The sequence below is a fragment of the Astatotilapia calliptera genome, chromosome 3 (assembly GCF_964374335.1).
Source record: "Astatotilapia calliptera chromosome 3, fAstCal68.1, whole genome shotgun sequence".
Taxonomy (NCBI): domain Eukaryota; kingdom Metazoa; phylum Chordata; class Actinopteri; order Cichliformes; family Cichlidae; genus Astatotilapia; species Astatotilapia calliptera.
Window position 1 is genome coordinate 53668226 of NC_137424.1, and position 12690 is coordinate 53680915.

At 40.3% G+C, this 12690-nt stretch overlaps 1 long non-coding RNA gene across 1 annotated transcript; it reads right to left on the reverse strand.

Annotated features, from left to right (window-relative positions):
* Positions 1 to 5008: 5008 nt before the first annotated feature.
* LOC145421659 (uncharacterized) lies at positions 5009 to 5971 on the reverse strand. The gene is made up of 2 exons (XR_013903017.1): positions 5847 to 5971; positions 5009 to 5257 (listed from the first exon to the last, which is right to left on the reverse strand). It is a non-coding gene; the product is annotated as an uncharacterized LOC145421659 (long non-coding RNA).
* Positions 5972 to 12690: the final 6719 nt, after the last annotated feature.

The window sequence follows — 12690 nt, forward strand, 5'->3', positions numbered from 1 at the left end:
ACAGCAGTTTTACCTCAAGTCACTTAAAATAACAGAAGAACAATCTTCAGCTTCTTGGTACTTCTTGGCATATTAATGTTTCTGCTTGTATTTGCACGTTTTCCTCACAATAAATGCTTTTTTTTGTTCTCAAACAAATATGAAATCTCTATGAACCATGAATGAACTATGAACATTAGCTAATGCCTAAGTGTGCTTTATGTCCGATTCAGTTAATAACCCAAAAATCTGAAACAAAAGGTAAGAAGATAAACAGATGCATGATAAAAACCGTGGCAACTGTCATGTTTATTTTACAACACATTAAAATATAAGAAGTTTAGAATTATCTTCACTTGCTCCAACACAAGTATCCCCCTCCTTTTTTTGTCCTTTTTATTATCCTACACTCCCTGCGACCTCCCGACTTGCTCTCTCTCCTCGCCCTGTTGCCTCATCTCGCCACTATGTTAATTAAACTCGCTGAGGAAATAAACGTGATTTCTCCAAAGCAATCTTCTGTTTACAGCCAGGCACAGGGGAGCGCTCGCAGACTATCTCCTGTGTTCTTAGGGCAGCTTTGAACATGGGGTCAAAGTGCACTTCGTTCACCAGACGTGATGGAAAATGACTGGAGGGGAGGCTCGCAAACAGAATTCCAGTTGTTTCATTATCACCTAAAACTCACACACACACACACAGACACACACACGTCAGGGCAAGAAGGCCTATAACATCAAGCACTTGCAGCTAGTAAAACTGTAGTAGCTCCATCTGTACCTGTGAGTCTATCCTTCTCACTGCCAAAGTTCAGAGCAGTGATATCAGCTTACAAACTCTCTCACACATGCAGACATATGATATCAGCTTGCAAACACTCACATGTGTACAGATGTGCGTTAACAGCTTGCGCTGACACCTCCGAGGCCATCCAGAGTGCAAATCCCGGCCTCGATGAAGCTGTCTGTCAGTGAGCGCTGATGTTGTAGTCAATGCTGTAGTCAAGGCGAGCTGCACTATGTGGAAGATAAAAGTTCTGGAAGTCAGCAGATAAGGGGGATGAACACTGTAATGGCTTAACATCAGCAGCCATAGACTGACATAATAAACCTTGTAACTCAGCGGCCCCCAACCCCCGTGCCTCGGACCGGTACCAGTCTGTGAGTCGTTTGGTACCGGGCCGCGAGAGTTGAGGCTCAGGTGTGAAATGTATGGTTTTCAGGGTTTTTATCGGCTTTCAGCGTTATTTTGTTATCATTTTTATTGTTAACTCGGTTTTCCTTGGTCTTTTCACGTGTGTTATGAATAAATCTTCTTTTTTTCGATACCGGTACTAGTTTTATTTTGTTGTATTTATCCGCGACACCTTAAAGGCAAGTCCGTGAAAATATTGTCGGGCATAAACCGGTCCGTGGCGCAAAAAAGGTTGGGGACCGCTGTTGTAACTCTCATATTTCTGGGCTGACCACATGTTACATGCATGTCTGTGCACAGCCTTTGTGCTTGGGCTTGCCTTGCTGTGACTGCCAGTCTCAGTGTGTCTTCCCTATTGTTTGTTTTCTGTTGTCCGTGTATCAGCGGTGCACGGCTGTAAACTCATTTTACATGCAATGCTCCTCTCATTAGTGCTTGTGTTAACTACTGGTGAGGAATGCAGTTGAACAGCTCAGTGGAAAAAGCAATATAATTTAACAGGATGCTAATCACCAAATTGTTGCGGGGTTTAGTCACCGTGTAGCTGCACGCGGTGACGTCTTTGGGAGCTCAGGTAAGGAGAGGGTGGGCTCGCTATTTACTTCATCCTCTGGTTTGTCTCAGGCTTCCGGCTTTAACAGTTGGGTGGATGTGAAGAGTAGACAATGTCTTTTAAATGGGAAAATGAAATCACAGATTTTTTTCTATCGGGACACTGCACTGACTGGTTGCTGAATTTGGTACACCTGCTCAACTGCTGGTTTTTACAAAGGTGAAGAAGGGTGATTCAATTACTTTAATTGGAGCATGGTTGTTAGTGCCAGACAGGCCGGTGTGACTATTTGATCTGCTGGGATTTTCCCGCATAAGCATCTATAGGGTTTACAGAGAATGGTCTGAAAAAGAGAAAATATCCAGTGATCAGATTTCTTATAGAAAAGGCAGCACAAACTCAAAGTGTCATTTGTTACAACTCAGGTATGCAGAAGAGCATCTCTGAATATGCAAGAAGTGGGGTTACAACAGCAGAAGACCACAACAGGTGTGTGGAAAGGACCACAATTCGACACACTGTTTATTTGTCAGTTTTATTTGGTGGCAAAACTGTTTGCTGTTCTTCAGGTTCAGCACCATGTTCCTCAGCTTTTGGGCTTCACTATATATAAGGGAGAAACCTCATTAGTTAATTCAGTGCACTTGTCTCTCCAACCTCCTTGGCACTTTCCCTTGAGCTCACTGCACCACCCCTCCCCTGCAGCTGAGCAAGGGACCATACCTCCCCCACAAGGTGCCACTCCTGTCAGCTAAGAACAAGAAGAATTTGTGTTAGAATTTGTGTACTAACATGAAAGCATGACTCCATCCTACATTGTATCAACGGCTCAGGCTGCTGCTGGGGGTGGTGGTGCGAGGCAGTGGGTATGTTTCGTTTTCACTTCTTTTATATTTGTTTTATTGTTGATTTCTATGGTCAAAGCCATTTTTAAAAACATTACCTTTTTTGAGGATCTGAGCATTTTGGATGTCGTCACCGTGGGCTTTCGAAACCAGATGTTGTGAGCTTGACTTTGACACTGAGAAACACCGCTGGCTACTACCATAATTTACAGAATGAATGTCATGTCGTTTGCAATAAGACACGAAGTTGAGGCTTGAGATTGTGAAACTCATCCTGTAAGCATTTACTGGATCACTCATCAAGAAGCCGAGGAGTCATTTTCTCATAGACTCTCATAGATATAAATAATGTGTTTGTTTTGCAACATTTGCTTCGCTTTCAGACATGTTACATCTTTTACATGCAGCTGATTGTCAATAGTGATATTTTTCACTATTCCACATGAACATTTTTAATACATTCATGCTTTGCCTGTGAGATCTTGGACATGGTTTATCTAAGTAATGGTGATTAGTTTTTGACTGAGCGTTACACACTGTTCTTAACCTTTACATGTGCTTTTAACCTTTTGCAAAATGAAGTCAGTCTGGATGTGCTCTAACTCAGAGATCACTGCAAATATGTTTTCAGTAAGACACTGCAACATCTGCAGTGGTACCTTTATTTTAACAAGTGCTCAGAAGGGCATGTGCTTATCCTTTTCCTCAGTTAATCCTTCTGCTTTCATGTCTGAAGCTGAATCCCAGTCATGTGACTCCAAACCAGGAAGTTGTTGCTTGTGCCGGTGTGATGAAGATCCAGATCCAGAGGTGCAGGTATCCTCTGCTTATTTGCTTAAATGGATTTGTGAATTCTTTTTGTGACAAGCACCTGTTCAGGATTCATTTCAGAGATGATTCATAACTAAAACAGTCTTGATTCATTTCCATTATTTCCCTCAGGAAACAAATAATGAGTTACTTTTTTAAGGGGATTTTAAGTTTTATATTTAATTCCTTATGATTAGAACAACCTTGAGGTGAATGTGGGTGTTTCACATTCATAGTATATTGCATTATTTATATTATAGGTACTTTACCTGTTTGTTACCATTCTTACTGTTATGGAGCAACCGGGAACACATAATTTCCTCTGCCATTTTTTGTGGTAATTCTGCATTTTAATCGACTACCTTACCAACAGACCACAGTATGAGAGGCTCCATGACTGTGTGTCCAAGGTTCTCTCACCTTTCCTGTTCAGCCTTTATACTTCAGACTTCTGTTATAATTCGGACGATTACCGTCTACAGAAGTTCTCAGATGATACAGCCATCACTGCAAGTGTATCAGACGGGAATGATCAGGAATACAGGGGGGTCATCAGTGACTTTGCTGGCTGGTGTGAGACCAACGCACTCCAAATCAACGCCGGCAAGACAAAGGAGATGATCATAGACTTCAGGAGGAAGTCACCCCCTGCAACATCCAAGGTAAAGACATTGAGATGGTGGACTCTTACAAGTACCTGGGTGTTCACCTCAACAATAAACTGGACTACAAATACAGACATCCTGTATAAGAAGGGCCAGTCAGGGACCTGGATCTGAGCAACCCAGGGTCCCTGAGCAGTTATGGACTTGTATTATATTATATGTGTTTTTGGTGTTCTTGTCCTCCCTGCTTGCAGGTATGTGTGTGTGTGTGTGTGTGTGTGTGTGTGTGTGTATGGGTGTGTCTGGGAGCACCTGTTTCCAGGTGCACTTCAGGCCTGGTTGGTGGGGCCCTACCAGGTGGTTGGCCACACCTGAAGAGCATCACACAGCTGATCAAGCCTCGTCGGAGGAGCTACTTAAGAGTGTGGTGGAGCTCTCTCTGATGCTCATCATTGCGTGACTTCACGTTGGTCTCTCGGCCAGTGAGTACGATTAGTCAGCCTCATTGAGGTGTGTCTAACGGCTGCCTCTTACCCCAGGAGAAGTGCGGAGACGAGAGGGCAACGAGCACGGGGTGCTCAGACACGGAGAAGCGGGGACAACAAACACTAACAGTGGGAAGAGGACATGTCACGGGAGTTGGGAACGCACATATCTATATTTAGTGTATACGTGTGTGTGTGTGTGTAATAGTACACAGCAAATCCAGCATGTCCAAATTAACACTGTCGGATTTGATTTCAACACTATTAAAGTGTCTATATGGGTCCACACCAGAGAGTGTTAATTTAACTCTTTTTGGAGAGTTGGTACGTTAACTCTGATTTAGTGTTAAACACCAAATCTGTCTGGAGTTGATAATTTAACACTTGGTGTTAAGAGTTTATATATTAACTCTCAAAGAGTATTTTAGTTTAACTACGTAAGAGTTATCTTCTAATTCATTCTTAAAAGCGGGAATTTTACTGTTCTGAACTTCTAGAAATTTCTTTTGGAAATAAACATTTACTAAAAAGATGCAATGGTTTTTGAAAAACATTTATTCTGAACTGTGCACCACAATTTCAAAACATTTTCTGAAAGATGTAACAGTGTACATGTTCTCACTTTCATTAGAATTTTGTTTATCAAAAGGTCTGACATAGTAAATGCAAATAACAGCATTCTCAACACTTATTTCTTCAATACAATATGCATGTCCTTCATTCATCACTTTGTGGAACTTCAACGCACTTCTGCTCTCCCCCATATTCCATCTTCACAAGCATATCCTGTGCGGAGATTGAATAAAAATTAGTTGACACTAATTAATGGCACAAATAATCCAGTAAACAATTGCAGCACAGTAAAAAAAAAAAAAAAAGGAATCCTCTTTGAGCCATTACTTGTGTAAAGTATTTTCCCAAAAGACAAGGACACAGGCAACAGGTAATACTGAACTAAATGTAAAACCTCAACCTTTTTCATTTTTACCTAAACCGTGTGCACAAAACTCTGGAGGGATCTATGCTAACGTAGAATCCAGTCAGGACGTCAGCTACTGCTGTTTGCTCGTTTGTTTTTTTTTATGGGCGATCGTTTTCAGGCTTCAAGTAGCACCATTATACCAACATTTCACATTCTAGACATTGTTTTAGGTATATTTGACCAAAAGTTTGACTGAAAATTCACATGCAAGCTTTTTTCAAGGCTGTGGCATTTGCCCGCAGACAATACCTTTCAGCTAGCTAAAACAGAATATTATGCTATCAGCGAGCAACATGGCTAATGCCTTTCACACAGCTTTGTCTCAACTCCAAAGAGCTACAGAAGTAAAAGCTAATAACAATAATTGAAACAATCTTTGGAAAAATGACTTACCAAGCATGGCAAACAACTCAAATATGTAGAGCAAAATGTTCTGAAACGGCTTCACTTCAGCTTCGATTGGAGCCGTGCTGGGGGCGGAGTCTGTGAATTCACTCTGTTGGTGTCATAGCCCCTCTAGGAGTTCAGAGTTAAGAGGTCAAGAGTTAATGTTTCCATTTTAACACCTCCAGATTTGACAGAGAAACGCTCATTTTTAACACTCGATTTTAACTACTATCATTTTACACCTCAGAGTTACATTAAAAGAATGTGACTCTGCTTAGAGTAAAATTAACTCTACTTTTGCAAGGAGACTATTAACACCAAAAAATTTAACACTTTTGAATTTGCTGTGTAGTGGTACAATAATTATGTAAAGCTGTATAGTTTATGTCTTGCATATTTCCACAACCATATCCACCATCACATACTACTACCGTTGTATATAGTGTATTATTTTATTTTTTATTTGTTTGTACTTGCATTTTTCCTTCTGATATCTGTACCTGAGCTGAGGTAACACAACAATTTCCCCATCGTGGGATCAATAGAGTCTTATATTATCTTAAGTCAAATAACTACATTTCCTTTCACTGTCACTTCAATCATTCCCCATAGACTTCCATGTTAAAGTATACAACGTTCCCAACAAGTGTCTTTAAAACCTGGTAGCTGGGGCCAGTATGGGTACTTTACCTCTTCAGGTCAGCTCTTAGGGGATGGATTTTTTGTAATCTTTTTTAAAATCTTCTTTAATCTTTTTTTTTTTTTTTTTTTTATCTCGTCTTAATAAGAAAAAAATTCAGTTTGAGGCATAGATGAGATTGACTGGTGCCCCAACATTGACTGAGCTGAGGAGTTGAGAGATTTCTCCCAGGCCTCGCCTCCTTATGATGGACATCTTAACTCTGTGATTACTGTTGGTGCCTTCTGGACCGTTTTTAAAGGATTATTACCTAAATTATGACTTGCTGTGTAAAACAGACATCCCAAAAGCTTTTTTTTTTTAAAGGTTTGGTGAGTCTCTTTCACAAATTGGAGATAAAGTATCTGCATTTTAAGAGCGTGTTTGGAGGCATGGTCCATGCCTCCAAACACGCTCCTTCCGGTTCTTATCTATATATGTTCCCCCAGTTCTACAAGCTGTTTTTTCTCATTTACGTGCCCCACCCTCCCTGCCCTTTTCAATTCTTTAACTTCTTCACTTCTCTTTAGTACATGGCGATCTGCCAGGCTCGGGAGCTGTCGCCAGTCCCCTTCGAGGCCTTCCCCAAACCGCAGCACAGTTCACGTCCAAGCCTTTCATCTTTATCTACTAAAATGCTGTCAAACATAAAATGTGGATGTGGGCCCAGCTAGCGAATTAGCAGATATGTGTGTGCAGGAGCTGATAACTTCACACTCCTCTCTCCAAATATGGTGACAGGGTGCACATCATTTTTCTACATTGTCTGTGAATTCTAAGCATTTTACATGTTTAATTTTGCATTATTGTGAAATTTAAATATAAACCATTCAGAAATGACCAGTATTGTCTTTGCAACTTAGATAGTTGAGCTGAAATTGTTAGAAAAATTGGCTCATTTGTGACGGATTGACCCATACAAACTGTATGGGCCGCAGAGGTATGTCCCAGTGCTTCCTAAAGAGGCTCTGCTACTGATCTGACCCTCAATATAATGCCCGCTATCCCCAGTGCCTATTGTGATTTTTGAAAAGTTCTTTTTCCCATGAAAACTGGCGTCATCCACTCAACGTGTCTGCCTGAAGACTCAGGGAAGGGTCACAATGTTTTCCTGTAATTTTCCCAAGATATTCCCAAGTCCTCTGCTTCCACGTCTGGGACGTCCGAGGCGTTTAAACCACAGAGCTGAAGTTACGAGTGAGCAGAGCAGGAGGAAGAGGAGCCAAAGGGCGGACGTCCCGACTTATCCTGAAGGGACTTTTTAAGGAAACGACACAGACATCATGACGAACGTTAAACGAAGGTGACTCGACCTCAGGCACCTTCAAGGTCATTGTTGACGGGTGTCACTCACACGGTCGCAGAGAGGCTCCTGTAGAATGCCTGTCCATTTCCTGTGCTGGACAGGAAGCTGACAAAAGAAACCCAAAATGCCCTGTTTTTTAGTGTGGGGATGAAAAAAAAAATCAGGCCTCACCTTTATTCCACTGTGGGAACTGTAACTTTGTCCTGTCTCACACACACACAACAAAGAACCCCCCCAACAAACAACAATGCCCATCTTTGTTTGGCCTCCTATCGTTGCGTGCCTGTAAAGCGTGTGGCCTTTTATTGAACGTAGTTTTTAGCTCAGCGGCGGGATGTTATGATTACAAATTAGCATCAGTACTAATAAGATTTCAGGCTTTAAAAAAGAGTGAATTTAAAACAGAAACAAACATTTAATTTATTTATTTATTTGCTCGTTAAGCGCTGCTCTTAACAAGCTCAGAGGCTGACAGTAAAAACAGCAATGAAGTGAAATGAAGTGTGCGTTACTGCCTGAATGGCTTTTGCCATAGACGTTCCCGGCCTCGGCTGTTGTCCTCTCGTGTTTGTTTGTTTGTCTGTTTGTCTTCTGCATTCATGCTTTCAAAGAGTGTGCGTGGGTTTCCAAGCATGCATGTCAGCGTTTATGTGCCTTATTGCACATGTTGGTGTATTACGTTTTAGCCCACACTTCTCTTTTTTTTTGCATTGCGAAGTATATTTGTGTACCCATTGTTTGTGTGTGTGTTTGCAGCAGTTTCTGGTGGTCACAGTTGCACAATATCCCTCTGTGTTGTTGCGAGCAACAATAGATAGTAAAGTTAGTTTCGTACTGTGATGATTGCTCTATAAATCTAAGTGCACACTGAGTGTGTTTTAGTGCAGCTCATTGTTCTTTGTCTCGTGCGAGAGCCGTGCTGGTTGGTCACCGGGCTCTTCATCACCATCTTCATCATCTCTTAGCCCCTCAGCTGCGGTTTTTAAAAAAGTACGCACATACACACCAAGCTGTGCTGTTTGGCAAAGCAGAGTTAATGCTGGTGACACTTCTGAGGAAATGTCGATTTGTCATAAAGAGCTCGCAGCCAGAGTCCGGACCTCCTCCTGGTCCAGTTCAGAAGAGAGTCCAGGTCAAGACCAACATTTTAATAATGTTGTTAAATCCAACACAATAAATTACGAAATAAAACAACATTTCTGCCCTTTCCAGCATTTTTTGAAAACCAATCTTGTTAATAAACTACTGGTAGATCCATAGTTTTGGATGTCTTCAAAAAGGCCACAATGTGTGTTCATTAGGAACAAAGGCTTTGATCTCAGATGTTACCGTGCATTCCTCTTTAACAAAAGCGTGAACCCCACAAAGCAAACTGTGGTTGAACACAGAGCTTTATAGATTTTTTTTTCTAATTAGATTTTATTTTATAGTTTTTTTGTAGTTGAGTTTATTTTTCAGTTCGTTTCCACAGCAGAGCTGCTCGTTTCAGTTTTTTTTATTGTCTGAAAAATGTTTACGTTCACTTCAGTTTTTATTTGTTTCGCTATTAAATTTAAAAAGTTTAAAAAGTTTTTTTTCGAGGCGCCAACCATCAACCAAGACTCCTACCATGTTGCGTGTTTTGAATACAGATGAAATGAAAGGGTGGATAGATCAAAAGAAACTTCTGCTTTTATACACAAAACGATTCTATTCTATCTTCATCATTTATTTGGTTTATCATTTCAATATATATTTTTGTCAAAAACGGATCATTTGAGCATAAAACTGATTTTTTTCTCCTCTTTTGCTTAATGTAAGTTTGATTGTTTAGCAAAATGAACAAATTAAGTCAAATGTAAGCAAAGAGAAGACCTCTAACTTTCAGGTACAACTATAAAATAACTGTTTAACACTTCAGTTCAACAATAGCTAAAGTGATGTAACCTTGAGGCTCCTCAGGAGCTGCTCAATATTGTCACACAGTAACATGAAAAAAATATATTTTTTAAACCTGGTTTGCTATATAAGCATTTTAACCTGCCTCTAAGAGTGCACATAAAGCGCAACTAGCCATGCTCAGTGGACTCATTTGTTTACATTTAGGTCGCGCATCACCATCTGCTAGCATCTCTTCATGGTGTTTCCTTGTCAAGTCGTGAAACAAGTTTGATGTTTCCACCTACAAAAAGTCTTTTTGCATGCTTTGCAAAGGTTCTGTATTGGTTTCATAAGCTTTATGCTTTGGCTTCTAAAAGTGCGAACAAGCTTATAACTGCATACAACAATGCATGCGCCTCTTTAGGAGTTTTCTCACACTTGAGGATGGAGTGGTCTGATGGTGGTGTAAGAACTCCTTATTGAGGGTTTCTTTTGATTGTATGTCATAGTAGTCACTTTTTTTGCATAACAGATACTGTATGTCACATGTAGTTAACTGGGTGAGTAGATTTCACATCTATCTAACCAATAGGACACATTGTATTTTTCGTCTTCCCTTCTGTTAGTTACTCGTTTTTTCATTTCCTTGTTCTTTTTCCTTTTTGCTCTTCCAGGCACAGATTTTTCTGACTCATGCAATGAAAATATCCACGACGTTTAGATGTTTTATATTTTTGACCTATGTAAGATGTGGTTCTGATTGGATTTTACTGGTCGTAGTTAAGTGACCTATCACAGGTGATGTACTGTAAGTGTCATGATCCACTAACATTCTTAGTTTTTGTGTTTTTGTATTTTGTTCTTTTATTCCATGGTCCCTTGGCTGTTCTGTTAAGATGTTGCTTATTTGATTTCCCCTCGTGACTTACCCCCTGTGTATCTGTGAGTCCTCGTTTCCCCTCCTTGTGTTTTATTCCATGTTTTCCCCAGGTCAGATAAGCCAATAAGTATGTCATATTCAGTTAGCAAATTTTCTTCACGCTCAGACTTGAAACTGTGAAGCATTAGCAGAAGGCTAGACTCAAGTGAGTCAACTGGATTGAGTTCAAAAGCTTCATCTACAACAAGAGTTATAAATGGCAAACAGTCACTAGAGTACTTTCTTTCTGACATTACACACTTCCCTGTACTGACCCGGCACCCAATATTTAACCCCTTCCAGACCTTCCAGTGTCACGACATTTCTCAGTAGCGCTGCATGCCAGCCACCATGAACCACCGAGACGAGTTCACCCTGCGTGTGCAGATGTTTTAGAATGAATATCCAGCAGGCCTGCTCAGTATATTCTGTGCTATTTATCTATTTATTCTTGGATCTCTAACTCTCTGAGAGGTTTCAGTCTCGGGGAGTAGACGATCCCCAGCTTAATACTTTTATCCCATTATAATATTGCGAGCTTCTCCCAGTGGATGTGAGTGTGTGCCATCTTCTTACCTTATCCTGAAACATTAGAAGGCTGAAGAATGTCGACTGACTGTGTAAAGAAACTGGAAGCTGGAAAAGCCATTTGCAGTCATTTTTTTTAACCCAGGTCTTTAAAAAATATATATATTCACTTCAATCTTTCACATTATTCTTTTATTTTCCTTTTAAAGCAATATAACTCATGTTTTCCTTGTATTCTGCTGTTTTTTTTTTTACTTTCCTGTCTGCTTGCTGTGCTTCTCATTAATTTTATTGCCAATTCTTCCCCCTTTTTCACCGTTGCCTCCATTCGTCTTGCTGTATTTCTTTAAATGAAATGGCCCATTTATGTGTAATTCCTAAAGCCGAGGCTTATAGCGCTATAGTAAAAGTTAAAGCGGTGCAGACTAAACATTTGGACTCAGAATGATGAAAAATGACCAATCAGACAGCTGGGATGCCGGCCAGCTCCATGATGTAACATCCCGTTGGGCTAAATCCTTTTATTTTAGGGTAACTTGGAGCCTTTCATTCTTCCCCTTTGCATCCTCGAGAAGGCGCACATGCAGTCTCATATCCTTTCGCTCACCTCTGTGAATGGGAGCGGGAATAATGGGCTTCAGACGTCAGAGAGGAAACGACCCAAACATTATTCCAATAGGTTTTTATTGCTGCGATTATTAGATTTCATAAAATAAATCCATTTTAACGGAGGTTACCGCTTGTTTTCCCAGCCTGTTTCAGGGTTGTCGTGTGTGCATGTGCACAAACCCAAACTTTTAATGTTTTACGCATGTGTGAGCAAGTGTGTGTGTGTGTTTCCGACATTTAATGACACTGGTGTGTGCTCATATGTGTGTTTGCATGTTCGGAGCTACAATAGAGCTATACATTAGTATACGTTTTGTTCCTCAGCTCTGCTCAGTTTCCACTTAACATAAAACTATTTCCCTTATTAGTCTGCTCTAATCGGCTGACCTACTATATGATTGTGTGTAACAGGAGTGTATTAACAGATATTTTCCACATGCAAGTGGGTCAGAGTGCACTTTCCATCATGCTGTCAGTGCTTAATTATGTCTCTAAATGTTTGTGGGTATGTTGCATTGCCTTGAATATCCCTAATGTAGTGTATGTTAGTGCTGCGTGATACTGCAAAATTTGTTACCAATCTGATACCTTGTACAAAAAAATTTTTTTTTTAAATTCTGTGCGCTATATATACTAAACTTTTAGTATGATACCGATACCAGCATTGGTGTCTATGTCGGCATCGATAAATATTTGGCTTGATCAGCCGACGTCTTCATCTTGTTTGCACAAAAATAGATATTAAAACCCCAGATAATCGTTGATTTACAAATCCACTGAATTTTTTTCACCCAGTAAAAGTTTTTACAGAGGTCATGTCAGACAGTCTTTTTCTTATAGACTTCTATAGGTCTGGAAGTCTTTTTGCAACCATAGTTAGCGCCATCATCATTCAGATAGAATGCAGGTTTCAGGCACATCCGTATTGTTTACACTGCATTATATTGGC